This window comes from Ovis aries, chromosome 18, assembly GCF_016772045.2.
Source record: "Ovis aries strain OAR_USU_Benz2616 breed Rambouillet chromosome 18, ARS-UI_Ramb_v3.0, whole genome shotgun sequence".
NCBI lineage: Eukaryota > Metazoa > Chordata > Mammalia > Artiodactyla > Bovidae > Ovis > Ovis aries.
Window position 1 is genome coordinate 42,582,683 of NC_056071.1, and position 14,950 is coordinate 42,597,632.

Genomic DNA, 14,950 nt, shown 5'->3' on the forward strand with positions numbered 1-14,950 from the left:
TTCTTGGCTATTGTTCCAATCCGGCCTGCTGAGCCTTGGCTGTACAGTCTTCTGGTAACAGGAGCCAAGACATCCTCACCATGCAGCTGGTTCCTGGATGAACATTCCCTTCCCTTCCTCAGATGCACTAGAATAAGAAGCCCATAAATCTTCCCATTAAGGATCAGCCTGCTACATCTTATCTCAGCTCAGATTAATTAGGTCTAATTGATGGTATTAATAAATCAAGATGTGAAGAATCACAAAACCTTTAAACCCAAAAGGAATTGTTTGCATTGTTTTTCCTAACCCTCAGAGTATTTTGGAATCTGCTCTTCAATGTTTTAGAAATCCTGAAATGTGACAGAATGAGGACAAAAATGCAAGTGTCTTGGACTTCCCTGGTGGAGCAGTGGATAAGAATCTGCCTGCCAATTCTTATCCCCATATCCAGGGCACATGGGTTTGATCCCTGGTCTGGGAAGAATACACATGCCACAGAGCCAACTAAGCCCATGTGCCACAGCTACTGAGCCTGCATGCTGCAACTAATGAAGACTACATGTCCAGAGCCTGTGCTCTGCAACAAGAGAAGTCATCTCCGTGAGAAGCCCTCACTCACATCACAATAAAGAATAGTCCCTGCTAGAGAAAGCCTGCACAAAGCAACTAAGACCCAACACAGCCAAAAAATAAAATTAATTTTTTTTTTTAAAGAAATGCAAGTGTCCTGATCACCAACCCAGGCTCCCATATCATCCATAAGTTACTGCAGATCTAGTTGGTCCAAGATTTCTGGCCTTTTCCTTATCCTACTTTCTGATACATAATTGTGATAAAGAAAATATAATTTATCATGTTACATCCAGTTAACAAAAGGTATTTCTTTCATTAATTCATTCATTCAGTGGTTCAACAAATATGTATGCCAGGCTCTAAAGAGACATCAGAGAGTGGACAGACCTCTGCCCTCAACTTCACATCTAGTGGAGGAATCTGGACAAATAAATTGGCAGTGATAATATAACAAGATAACCTGGTGATAAAGGAAGTTCAAAAGGGGCACAGTAAGAAGTTCTTATTCAAGCCAGTGGGTCATGGGAGAACAGGAATCAACTGGGGAAAGAAATATTCTGGATATGAGGAAGGATCTGTAAAAGAGAACCAGGGGAAAGGACACAGTTCAATGGCAATGGAAATGTAGTTCCAAGGGGCTGGAAAAAGCACTAGATGAGAGATTAGAAAAACAGACACAGATTCAGATATGCTGTGTGAGGAGGAGACAGGATTTAATACTAAAGGCAACTAAAACTATCAAAGGGCTTTAAACACATGCTCATTCATTCTAAGGGACTTCCCTATAGCTCAGATGGTAAAGAATTTCCCTGCAACGCAGAAGACCAGGGTTTGATCCTTGGATTGGGAAGACCCTCTGGAGAAGGAAATGGCTATCCACTCCAGTATTTTTACCTGGAGAATTCCATGGACAGGGGAGCCTGGCAGGCTACAGTCCATGGGGTCACAGAGTTGGACACGACTGAGAGACTGGCACTGGCATTCATTTTAGGGGCCTGACAGACAAAAAAAAAAAATCAGAGTGTCATGAGCACTATCAAGAAAGCAATACAAAAAAAGAAAGAAAGAAAGCAATACAGAGAACCAAGAAATGGGTGCTTGGGGAAACCAGCTGCTTCAGGCTGACACAGTCCATGGTACCTCCACCTGAGAAATCCAGCTGCTTCAGAAAACCTACTGAAGGGAAACCAATCAGGACTCTACTGGTTAATTTAGAGAGAAAAATCTATATCAAAAAAGATCAGTTTCCAAAGGCCCATTCTCCAGACATAAGCTGCATGAACAAAAGTAGGAAAATCATGGGACTTCCCTGGTGGTCCAGGGTTAAGACTCTGCTTCCAATGCAGGGGGCAAGGGTTTGATCTCTACTCAGTCTGGAACTAACCAAATAAATAAGTATTTTGGGAGAAAAAAGTAGGGAAATCATGATACCAACTCATTTTTCAACAAAATCTAATTATCTTAAACAATAGAAATTGTGGAGTGAATTTTGTGTATAACTTTAATAAGAGGGTGGGTGTTTTTTATTATTTAAAAATCAATTTTCCTTTCCTTATCCACATCATTGAAGGGCACTTTTTTTTTTTTGGTTGGGGGGGTGGGGGAGGCATGGGAGTGTTTGCTTGTTTCTTTTTGGATTTTTTTGACCAGGTCATGGGGCTTGTGGGATCTTAGTTGATCCTTTAGACTGAGGTGACAATGATTCTTTACCCTCTAAACTTCCTTCTAAAGGCAGACTAAGATTAGAGTTAAACAAAGGTCTTATTATTCCTACAAGCAACTGTTCGAGAGTTAAAACAATGTAAACTTCTTTTCTGGAGCATTTTCCCTCCTATCAGCAGATAATAATATGCCACTGAAAACCTGTACTGACTTTTCTCAAGGACAACCTCACATCGAGGCCCATCTCACCTCCTGCTTTGATAACTGCTTCCAAGAAAAAGAAAATCCTGTCAACATAGTGGGATCACAGACACAAGGAAAGAAACATTAACCACTTTATTGATCTCTGAGATTTGAAGGCTATTAAATTTTTTCTCTGTTGACAGCTTCAGTTCAGTTCAGTTCAGTCGCTCAGTCATGTCCGACTCTTTGCGACCCTATGAATCGCAGCACACCAGGCCTCCCTGTCCATCACCAACTCCCAGAGTTCACTCAGACTCACGTCCATGGAGTGTGATGCCATCCAGCCATCTCATCCTCTGTTGTCCCCTTCTCCTCCTGCCCCCAATCCCTCCCAGCATCAGAGTCTTTTCCAATGAGTCAACTCTTCACATGAGGAGGCCAAAGTACTGGAGTTTCAGCTTTAACATCCTTCCTTCCAAAGAAATCCCAGGGTTGATCTCCTTCAGAATGGATTGGTTGGATCTCCTTGCAGTCCAAGGGACTCTCAAGAGTCCTCTCCAACATCACAGTTCAAAAGCATCAATTCTTCGGCGCTCAGCCTTCTTTACAGTCCAACTCTCATATCCATACATGACCACAGGAAAAACCATAGCCTTAGGAAGACCCAAAATAGCAAAAAATCCTTTCATCTGGCATGCCAACTGGGATTGCTGCATGGCAGCTACCTGAAGCATCCTCCTGGGAAGGCTGAGGATTTGGTGAGACAACTCAGGTGCTCTGGTAATGACCACTGTGATCAGGGAGGCTACCTCTGGCACAGAAGATAAGAATTTGCCCTCTAGGAGGTAAGTTCTATTACAACCTACCCTGAGGCAAGTACATCCAGCAGAATTATTTAGAATCATTTGGCAAGGATGGATGACCAACAGTCAGGGCAGAATAGGAATAATTCTGGTGGCAAGGAATCTGTTCCTGAAGCTTTTTGCTAAGTCTGGATAGCTGATTTTATGTTTTCAAGTAGATGGGGTTACTGAATCCCAGCTGGGGAGAATCTTATCCTGCTGTTTTATAGCTAAAACATGGAAAAACATCACAGAAGTTGTGATTCAACAGATTGGAGCTGTACGCTTAAGGTTTGTGTACTTTAGTACATATATAACTCATTTTTAAAACTTAATTTAAAATAATCCTATCAGCTTCTAATGATCAGCCTATGTTGGAGTCAACACTATGTTGGGTCTTGTGGTGGTACAGTTCACTCCTCTGTATCCACTGTCCTGTCCAGTGCCTGGTACTAGCAAGCAATTAATACATCAGTTCAGTTCGGTTCAGTCGCTCAGTCATGTCCGACTCTTTGCAACCCCATGAATCGCAGCATACTAGGCCTCCCTGTCCATCACCAACTCCCACAGTCTACTCAAACTCATGTCCATCAAGTCGGTGATGCCATCCAGCCATCTCATCCTCTGTCATCCCCTTCTCCTCCTGCCCCCAATCCCTCCCAGCATCAGGGTCTTTTCAAATGAGTCAACTCTTCACATGAGGTGGCCAAAATATTGGAGTTTCAGCTTCAGCATCAGTCCTTCCAATGAACACCCAGGACTGATCTCCTTCAGAATGGACTGGTTGGACCTCCTTTCAGTCCAAGGGACTCTCAAGAGTCTTCTCCAATACCAGAGCTCAAACAGCATCAATTCTTCGGTGCTCAGCCTTCTTCACAGTCCAACTCTCACATCCATACATGACCACAGGAAAAACCATAGCCTTGACTAGATGGACCTTTGTTGGCAAAGTAATGTCTCTGCTTTTCAATATGCTTTCTAGGTTGGTCATAACTTTTCTTCCAAGGAGTAAGTGTTTTTAATTTCATGGCTACAATCACCATCTGCAGTGATTTTGGAGCCCAGAAAAATAAGTCTGCCACTGTTTCAACTTTTTCCCCATCTATTTCCCATGAAGTGATGGGACCAGATGCCATGATCTTCATTTTCTGAATATTGAGCTTTAGGCCAACTTTTTCACTCTCCTCTTTCACTTTCATCAAGAGGCTCTTTAGTTCCTCTTCACTTTCTGCCATAAGGGTGGTGTCATCTGCATATCTGAGGTTATTGATATTTCTCCCAGCAAGCTTGATTCCAGCTTATGCTTCCTCCAGCCCAGCGTTTCTCATGATGTACTCTGCATATAAGTTAAATAAGCAGGGTGACAATATACAGCCTTGATGTACTCCTTTTCCTATTTGGAACCAGGCTGTTGTTCCATGTCCAGTTCTAACTGTTGCTTCCTGACCTGCACATAGGTTTCTCAAGAGGCAGGTCAGGTGGTCTGTATTCCCATCTCTTTCAGAATTCTCCACAGTTGATTGTGATCCACACAATCAAAGGCTTTGGCGTAGTCAATAAAGCAGAAATAGATGTTTTTCTGGAACTCTCTTGCTTTTTCCATGATCCAGTGAATGCTGGTAATTTGATCTCTGGTTCCTCTGCCTTTTCCAAAGCCAACTTGAACATCTGGAAGTTCACAGTTCACATATTGCTGAAGCCTGGCTTGGAGAATTTTGAGCATAACTTTACTAGCGTGTGAGATGAGTGCAACTGTGCGGTAGTTTGAGCATTCATAGGAGCTGAATAAACAAACAAATGCTCCACAAGAGAAATTCTTTTTATGGTTAAAGTAACCAATAACACCTGCTTTTGCATTTTTTCAGGTCCAAATTCTCTCTGCTGGACAACAAGGTACAAAGTCTTACGGATCTCGAAGTAGTCCAAAAGCCTTGAGCATGTTCAATGTTTCATTTCTGAGAAAAACTTACCTTCCCCATAGCCATCTAAATCAGTCAGTGCACACGTTTGCTGGTTTGTCTGTTTGGTCCTCCCAGCATCCATTTCCTCAGCTTTGGTCTCAATTCCCAGTTTTCCCCCAGACAGCCCACCCACTCTGGGTTCCCAGATGCACAGAAGTTCACTCCACTGCCCAGCCCTACAGTGAGTGTGTGTCCCACCTCAAAGCAATTAGGCTGGCACATTCTCCGGGCCACAATAATTTCCTCAGTGGAGGAAATTATTTGCTAGGCTCATGGGAAAGAGAAGCTTTCTCTTATCCTCCTCAAGACTGAGTCAGAAAGATGGGAAGTTGAAGATTCCAGGGACAGTTACACAGAGACTTAGGAGGGGCGAGCACAGAGCAGAACCAGAGGGGCATCCTGAAAGCATCACCTGAGTCCTGACTCAGGTCTCACCTGAAGCAGCTTTACCTGTGGCCTTCTCAGTGACAAAAGCCAATGAATTCTTTTGCTTTATTTTAAGCTAGTTTGTTTGGGACCTGCGGTCATTCACAATAAGAAGATTCCTAACTGGTTTATCTTCCACCAAGCAAATATGAGTGAGGACAGTAGTCTGACTTCTCCACCTTCATTAAAATATTGATAGGTGCATCTAAGGCACACAGAGATGCTTTACTCCAGAGACTGAATGATCAGCATCCTGACACTCCTGGAAGAGTTCAACTGTGATATTATCTAGAGGTCCCCTTAGTTATCTGATATATGAAAAGCAACCATCCTCAGGAGGTCTGAAATGAACTATATCAAAAGTGTCACAAATGTAGAGTAAAATGGTTGAAAACTGTAATCTAAAAGGACATATCCCATTATCCTGGGGTCTCTTCCCTCTCCACCTCTCTTCTCTTCCTCCTCTAGACTCTTGGTCTTCTCCTACTTGGTCTGTCCTACTCTCCTGGGAGGAGAGTGCAGTGGGATCTTACTAGGCTTCACTGGAGTAGCCTTTTCCCCCCAGAATAGAGCGATCATGGAAAATCAGCTCTTCTGTTGTTTACACGGACTGTTTTATGGCATAACTTCAATGCATTATTATGTTCCTGAATATTCTGTGGTTTCCTCTATTTCACTGAAAGTCTCCTCCTCCTGGGGAGGGATAAGCTAAAAGAGGAAATCCTGCAGTGCCTCTTAACAACAAGCAGCTGGGCCTTTACTCTTTGAGAAACGAGATCAGCTCCTCCCACTGAGGAGAAGCCCTTCTCAAAGCCTGCTGTGCACACAACCCGACCTACCCCTACCCAAGAGCCACTGACAGAGTCCCTAGGTAGGTCAACTGACCCCAGAGGCACTCGAGGGTCATGGAGGGCCTCTTCCTCTCTCACCAAAATAGAGTGTTAGGGTGCTCCTGGACCAGGAGGATGCTCTGGCTCCAAGTCAAAGGTCACATCTTCCAGGTGCAGGCAGCCACAGTAGTCAAAGTCTAAGCGGGAGAGGAGAGAGGTTCTTACCTACTATTTCCTGCACCCAACTCCCTCCGCAGGGCCCCTTATCAACCTGCTACACACCTCTTCTGCCTGGATGATAACAATCTGCTTTTCACCCTGCTCCGCTATTCCTGGGCCACACAGCAGAGACTCTGGACCATTTTGTCTGAGGCTTGAGATAACCAGCATTCTGTAAGTGTTCTTCATAGAAACAAAATCCATAGCATGGGTGGGGGAGGGGGGTGGGGGAGAGTGTGTCTGTCCCTGTGTGTGTAGAGGATGGGGGTGGGGAAGAAAAAGACAGGATGGCTCGGGGCAGGGGTGGGGAGGGGATTTTAGAAATTAGTTCACATGATTATGTGGTTGTTTTTCTTTAGTCACTAAATCATAGTCAACTCTTTGCAACCACAGGGACTGTAGCCTTTCAGGCTCCTCTGTCCATGGGATTTCCCAGGCAAGAACACCAAAGTGGGTTGCCATTTCCTTCTCTGAGGAATCATCCCAACCCAGAGATCGAACCCTCATCTCCTGAACTGGCAGGCAGATTCTTTACCACTGAGCCACCAGAGAAGTCCTCACATGATTATGAAGTGAAGTGAAGTCAATCACGTCCGACTCTTTGCGAACCCATGGACTGTAGCCTATCAGGCTCCTCCGTCTGTGGGATTTTCCAGGCAAGAGTGCTGGAGTGGATTGCCATTTCCTTCTCCAGGGGATCTTCCTGACCCAGAAATCAAACCCGGGTCTCCCGAATTGCAGGCAGACGCTTTACCGTCTGAGACATCAGGGAAGCCCCAGCTTGTCCCCTATTTGAATTTGCCAGTCCTTATAATCCTGTGTGATCATATAATCACATAATTATAAGGACTGGCAAATTCAAATAGGGGACAAGCTGGCAATTCCAGCAAGAAGTTGATGGAATTGTAAGTAAGGTGGAAGTCCTCTTCAAGGACCCTTTTCTCTTAAGGCTTCCAGTTGATCAGATATGACACCCACCACATTATGAAGAGTCACCTACTTTACTCAAAATCTGCCAATTTAAATATTAATCAGAGCTTTCGAAAGTGTCTTCATAGGGACTTCCCTAATGGTCCAGTGGCTAAGACTCCATGCTTCCAATGCACAGAGCCCAGGTTCAATCCCTGGTTAGGGAACTAGATCCCACATGCTGCAACTAAGACTTCTCATGCTGCAAATAAAAGATTCCACATGACAGAACAAAGACCCACCTGACACAGCCAAATAAATATGTTTTAAATGCCTTCATAGCAGCTTCTATACTGGTACATGACCAAACAACTGAGCACCAGAGCACAGCCCAGCTGACACAAAATGAACCATCACAACCTGGGTGGGGGAGGCTGGTGGCCACAGAACCTCTAAGTGAGAGAAAGGAGTGCATCCCCATGGGGGTACCCCTCCCCAGTGGAAACCCTTAAGTTCTTCAAGAAGCAATTTAGAAAGAGGAGGGGGAGGGGCAAAGAGTGGGAGCTCCACAGAAGTAATTGTCTAGAAGGGCAAAGCCCCACAGTCAATATTATTCTAAGCCCAACACCCATCTTCTTAAGCCACTGGATAAATTCTTCATCCTCTTTAGGTTTAGGCAATTCAGTTTAGTATCATATAAATTGCTCACAAGAGACAAAAAAACTATTTCAAAGAAATCTAAAGCTTCACACATACATCACTTCAATTCATAATATTATTGTCAGTTATATTGACAATATAGTAATGTTAGTATTGCAATTTTGCAACTGTTTTAAGTGTAGAACAAAGCAAATAAAACTTATTGATGTTATTAGAAACCAAGATTTTTAGCAAAGAGATGCACATATAAAATAAAAACAGTTAACAGGAAAAAAATCCTGCAATGTTGAATTGGAATTGTCAATTCAAATGCATGATTATTTTCTTTAGTGAATTTTCTACCTTTGCTCACTAAAGGGAACTAAAAGCAATGACTTCCCGGTATCAGTGAGGACCACTAGCATGCAGACCTTGGTTTTTAAATACTACTCCTTATTCAAAAACATGAGGGCTCCTCAGAGAGACGGCAGATTCCAGGGCTTGGTCAGAGAACATACAAAACGAGCCCAGGACATATTCTGCCAGAAAGTAAAAGTACACCAAGACCAATGGGGTTATAACCAAAGAAAACACTGTCCGGCAGTACTGAATAAAGCTGAGCATACTCTATGAGCAAGCAATTCCACTGTTAGGTATATGTTCCCTGCTTCCAAAAACAAAAAAAGCAAACAAAACTCAACAATATGTTCACCCAAAGACAAGTATCAGAATGTCCATAGCAGCACTGTTTTAATAGAACACGGAATCAGCCTAAATGCCCACCAACATTAGAATGGGTAAATAAATTGCAGGAGGGATGAAAAAGAACTACAGCTACACACATCATAGATGAATCTCGTGAACATGATGATGAACAAAGAAGCCAGACACATAAAAACACTGTATGTTCTATGATCCTATTTATACAAAGTTCCCAAACAGGCAAACTGATCAACAAGTTTAAAAGTAAGACTCTTAGTGGTTAGTCTTGTGGGGAAAGATAGAAAGAGGGTGTGATGGAGGCTCCTGGGGTAATTTCATTGTTCTGTTTCTTGATCTGGGAACTGGTTACACAGGTGTTTGCTCTGGGAAACTTTTGAACTGTAGACTCAATCTTCTGTATATTTCTCTATGTAACTGAATTAATTTTTTTTACTTTTAAAAAAAGCCAGCTTGAAGGGGCTCCCACAGGCCAAATTTAGTATAATTTGAATATCAAAAAGGATAATGATTGTAGCTGATTAGTAAATAAAAATACATGTGTCCAGGGGGTGGTGAGAGGATAAACAGGACAGACCTTCTTTACAAAAGAAAGTCAAATAAATGTGGAAGTGATACCAAAACTCAAGTCCATGTGCTCGTCACATAGTGAGGCCAAACATAACTAAAACTTCGGAGTTTGGAACAGAGAAAGGTATATTGTAGGGCCCTGCAAGGAGATGGGTGGTGGTCCAAAAACTTTTAGCAAAGCCCTTTTCTAGGAAAGGTGACAGAGGGGTGTGGTTAACTGTTGCAAACTTCTTGGTATCAGAGCCTTTGTTCTAGAGGTTAAGTCAGGGTCAGGGAATGATGTTCCTGTAAATCTCTACCAAACACGTTATTCCCTGTCTGACAAGAAGGCCAAGGTCCCGAAGGTCCTTCTGAGGTCCAGATCCTGGCTGAGGAGGCACATCTCAGTTGGCGGCTCCCTCAGGGCCAGGTCCCCAGACCCTGCACAAGTGTCATCACTGAGGGAGCAAAGCGCCAGGACGCAACCAGCCCTCAGGTTCCTCAGGCTCCCCAAACGGTGGGGGCCAGGGCCCATAGACTGTGTCCTTTGCGGACTGCCACTGCCATTAGGTCAGCGGTGGGCATGGGGAAGGGGTTCACCACCGCCTCAAGGCCTGGGCCAAGGCCGGGGCGTGGCCCTAGCGAGGGCTCTGGAGCCCTGCAGGACATAACCCCCAGGCTACTCCCTGGGCCCCCACAGCACACCTGCTGGCCCGAGGCCGGGTAAGCTGGAGAGACGGATCTACCTCTTACCTCACTCTGCCTGACGACCACCACTCCACTGCCTGATTCGGTTGGCTGAATCCTCTGTCCCTCCTTGACAGCTGGTTTCTGTGGGCGGGGCTCACTGCTGTGCTAACCAATGACTGAGCAGGACCACTCAAAGGTCTCTCTTTGACAGTTGGTTGCTTGTGGGTGGGGCCAACTGCAGTGTCGACCAATCACTGAGCAGAGCCCCCACAGGTCCAATGGCAACCAGAGTTGGATGCGGCATAGTGGCAAGGCAGCAAGGGCTGCAGACTTAGGGCTGCACTCAGCCATACTCTGTTACAGAAGGAAAGACAAGATTAGATCACCATTTATACTCACCCTCCACATAATACTTGACAGAGGTAACAATCATCAGTGGAAGCTAAAACCATTGGATTAAAACTTGTTAGCAGCACCAAGGTATCATCTCAGAGACCGCTTACCTCTGGGAACAGGAGCACTAGTACATTTGCGATAAAGAGGTGATGGAGAGGTCTAGTGTGACCACCTTAATCCAGTGATTGAAACTGGCATCACAAATAATGGAATAGTGTGACATTGTGTGCCTCCTGATAGGATGCAAATTAAACAAGCAAACAAAAAAAATCTAATGCAGTGGGTCTTCCTGGCTGCGTTAAAATCGCCTGAGCGGATTTCAAAACTCCCAAAGCCTAGGCCACGCTGCCAGACCAACTATATCAGAATCCCTGGGGTGGACCTCCATGTATCAGTATTTTTTAAAGCTTCCAAGGTGATTGCAACGTGCAAAGTATTCCAGATAAAAAATCTATAGCCTAACTTCAATATATAGGATCCACAGGATAGAGCAGCAGTTCTTAGTGCTGACTACTTACCAGAATCACCTAGAGAATTTTGAAACGAGGGTCACCTGAGCTTCAACTCCAGCGATTCTAATTTAATTAGTTTAGAGGGGAACACAGACATCGGTATTCTCTTTTCTAGGCTTTAAATTTGATTTAAGTAATTCCCATGAGAACAGAGTGGGCCAATGAATCCCCCTTCCTTGTACTGCCAATTAATCAAGACAGGTGGTTCCGATGTGCAGCCAGGGCAGAGGATTACCGGAACAGAGGAAAAACTGAACATCATGAGGAAACAGAAATCTAGAATGTGGGGCATTCGTACAGTCACTAGCCTAGGTTCTTCAGAAGGTCAATGTCATGGGAGAAAAAAAAGGGAGAGCAACTATTCTAAGTTAAAATAAGTAACAACCATTTAAAAAAAGGTAATTGATTTCTTTTTTTAAAGCTGTAGATGGGGAGGGATTTAAACATTAAGTTGATTTTATTTTTTCTTCTTCATTAAGTTGATTTTAGATGGCTTTCTTAGCAGGTATAATGACATTGTGGGTCTGAAAACAAATATCTGTATTCTTACGTAATATATGTTAAATATTGAGAAGTGATGTGTCATAATGTGTATGCATGTATGCATACTCAGTCACTTCAGTCCTGTCCGAATTTTTGTGACTCCATGGACTGTAGCCCACCAGGCTCCTCTGTCCATGGAATTTTCCAGGCAAGAATACTGGAGTGGGTTGCCATTTCCTTCTCCAGGGGATCTTCCCAACTCAGGGATCAAACCCAGGTCTCTTACATCGCCTGCATTGCATGTGGATTCTTTACTCACTGAGCCACCTGAGAAGTCCATCATAATGTGTATATAACTTTAGACTTCTTTGTACTAATGTTGGACTGCACCCTGCAGGCCTGTAAGCCTTGTAACTGTCCAGCCGGGAGACCAAAGAAAATGCCTAGAGACAGTGACAGAGACATCAATGACTTGTTGGATAGCTAATCTTGTAAATCGGAAGCAAAAAGTCCTGGAGAAACATTCCACCATGGGCAGAAGGCAGGACACAGCAGAAATCTCCTCTACTCGAGGAATAAGAAGGCTACCATTTACAGGGGGAACTGACATAACTAACATCAGGTTAGCTCATCAGTCACCAGGGAAACCAGCGGCTGGGGCAGGGAGCAATCACATAGGTAGTTACTCAATAAGCCCTAAGATCAAGAGGATTGGGAAGGAACCCGCCTGCCAATGCAGGAGACATAAGAGACAGGGGTTTGATCCCTGGGTCAGGAAGATTCTCCTGGAGGAGGAAATGGCAATCCACCCCAGTATTCTTGCCTGGAGAATTCCATGGACAGAGGAGCCTGGCGGGCTACAGTCCATAGGGTCGCAAAGAGTCAGAAACGACTGAAACGATTTATCACACACGCAATTGAGTAGGGTGTAGGTGAAGCAGGTTGAACAGGGGATGAACAGAGAGCAAGAGAACAGCCATCTTGAGTGGCCTGATCATATAGCTAATCTCTCAGTTTTCCTGAATGTTTGAAATAGTTGATATAAGAAAATGTTGAGGAAATAGGAAATTTGTTACTGTTGCCCACACTGTGGTGTGCAGGATCTCAATTCCCCGACCAGAGATAGAACCTATACCCCCTGCAGAGGAAGCATGAGTCTTACCACTCAACTGCCAGAGAAGTCCCAATTTTTTTAAATAGAGATTTTAAAAAAAAAACAAAAAACCTACTCAGCAGTCCTTGCAACTTCCATCTGTATTAGTTCTCTCTTGAGAATTCTCCAGTAAAATTCACTCACAACTCAACCTTACACAACCAACCTCACACCCCACCCAACAATCAAAGCTGTATTTCTCAACCTTTGCCCACTCCATTTCTCCTATTCAGTAGGAGTTATCTGGGAAATATCTCTTACTCAAATGAGCTTGAAAAATGCTGGGTTATACCAGGTTTCCTTGCTCCCTGATGTCTCATAAATCTTAATAGATTAACCTGCATTGGCCATTGGGGTCAGGGAAGAACTCTTGCATGGTAAAACATTAATTCTTAACCCTATTTTGTTTCCAGCCCTTTATGGACAACAGACACCTTTTGTTCCAAAAGATCTTATAGATGAAATGTCCTGCAAGCACTTAGGGAAACACTAGCATGAGACAACTTCCCCCTCATTTTACAACTCCTTAATCTTTGATTAACCAAAGAGCCCCTGGACTTCCAAGTGGATCCTAATGGAACACTGGCAAACAGATGAAGATTTATCTCCCAACAACTGCAATTTCCTATTCACCTAAATACTAAATGTTTTTTCAGGAACCTATTTTCTCAAATATTTATGACTTTTTTCTGTGATTTCTATGCAAGCTTTGCTTCAAATGCACTCAAGATGTCTGTTTTAAAGCATGAGTTCCTCTCTCTCCTACACTGCTGGTGGGAATTTAAGTTCGCACAGCCACTACAGAAAATAGTATGGAGGTTCCTCAGAAAACTGAAGGTAGAATTACCATATGACCCAACAGTCCCACTCCTGGGCATAGACTTGGACAAAATTACAATTCAAAAAGATACATGCAGGAATTCCCTGATGGTCCAGTGGTTAGGCCTATGTGCACTCACTGCCAAAGGCCTGGGTTTAATCCATGTCAGGGAACTAAGATCCCACAAGTTGTGTGACATGACCAAAAAAAATACATGCACCCCTATGTTCATAACAGCACTATTCACAATAGTCAAGACATGAAAGCAACCTAAATGTCCATCAACAGATGAACAGATTAAGAAGAGGTGGTATATGGGACTTCCCTGTTGGTCCAGTGACTGAGACTCCAAGCTCCCAATGCAGGGTTTTGTCCAGGTTTTCCCCAGGTTTTGTCCCTGGTCAAGGAACTAGATCCCACACGCTGCAATGAAGAGTTCTCATGTCACTAAAGATGCCAGGTACTGCCATAAACAAAGACCCCATGTACCACAACTAAGACCCATACAACCTAATAAATAAATAAATGTTTAAAAAGATGTGGTACAGCCAAAATGCAAAATTAGGCTTTGATTGGCACTTTTTGAAAAATATGCAACAATTAAGGGATATAATCTGGATGGCCGCTTCTGTACTTAATGTGAAATATTTAGATACCTTTCAAACACTTAACAGTTTCTTTGACAATGACTTTTGTAAGGATTGGTAGTATATATCATTCCTTATGACGTACATTGTCTGTCACTAATCCTTGGATCTTGCTGTATTGTCACCTAAATTGGTACAGGTACTGATGAAAATCTAATGGATAATCATAACACTCTTGGTTACATGTTTTTCCTGCAGCCTGAAAGTTTTTAAAAGAAAAAGACATCAAATGCCTGCTGCTGCCACCCTTTTAAATTGCTATCTTTTGAAAAGCACCAGTATGTGTTTTAGATTGATTTCCCTATTTTAGGGAAATGACAGTCAATAGTTTCACTTCTGATGGTATAAACAAACAAATAAAACATGTTTATAAAAAAAAAAAAAAGATGTGGTACATATATACAATGGAATACTACTCAGCCATAGAAAAAAAACAAAATAATGCATTTGCAGCAACATGGATACAACTAAATAATATCATACCAAGTGAAGTAAGTCAGAAAGATAAAGACAAATACCATATGGCATCACTTATAAGTGGAACCTAAAATGTGGCACAAATGAAACTCTCTTCAAAACAGAAACAGACTCACAAATACAGAGAACAGATTCATGGTTGCCAAGGGGGAAAGGGGCGGAAGAGGGATGGATTGGGAATCTGAGGTTAGCAGATGCAAACTATTACATTTAGAATGGATTAAAAACAAGGTCCTACTGTGTAACACAGGAGACTATATCCATCTCCTTGTTCAGA

General features: G+C 43.2%; 1 long non-coding RNA gene and 1 other non-coding gene across 2 annotated transcripts in view; one reads left to right on the plus strand and one right to left on the minus strand.

The window, feature by feature from the left end:
• The window catches only part of LOC105603181 (uncharacterized), a 346,432-nt gene that overhangs the window by 324,920 nt on the left and 6,562 nt on the right, over positions 1 to 14,950 (minus strand). The window lies entirely within an intron of this gene.
• On the plus strand, positions 7,742 to 7,814 carry TRNAW-CCA (transfer RNA tryptophan (anticodon CCA)). Its single transcript has one exon. It is a non-coding gene; the product is annotated as a tRNA-Trp (tRNA).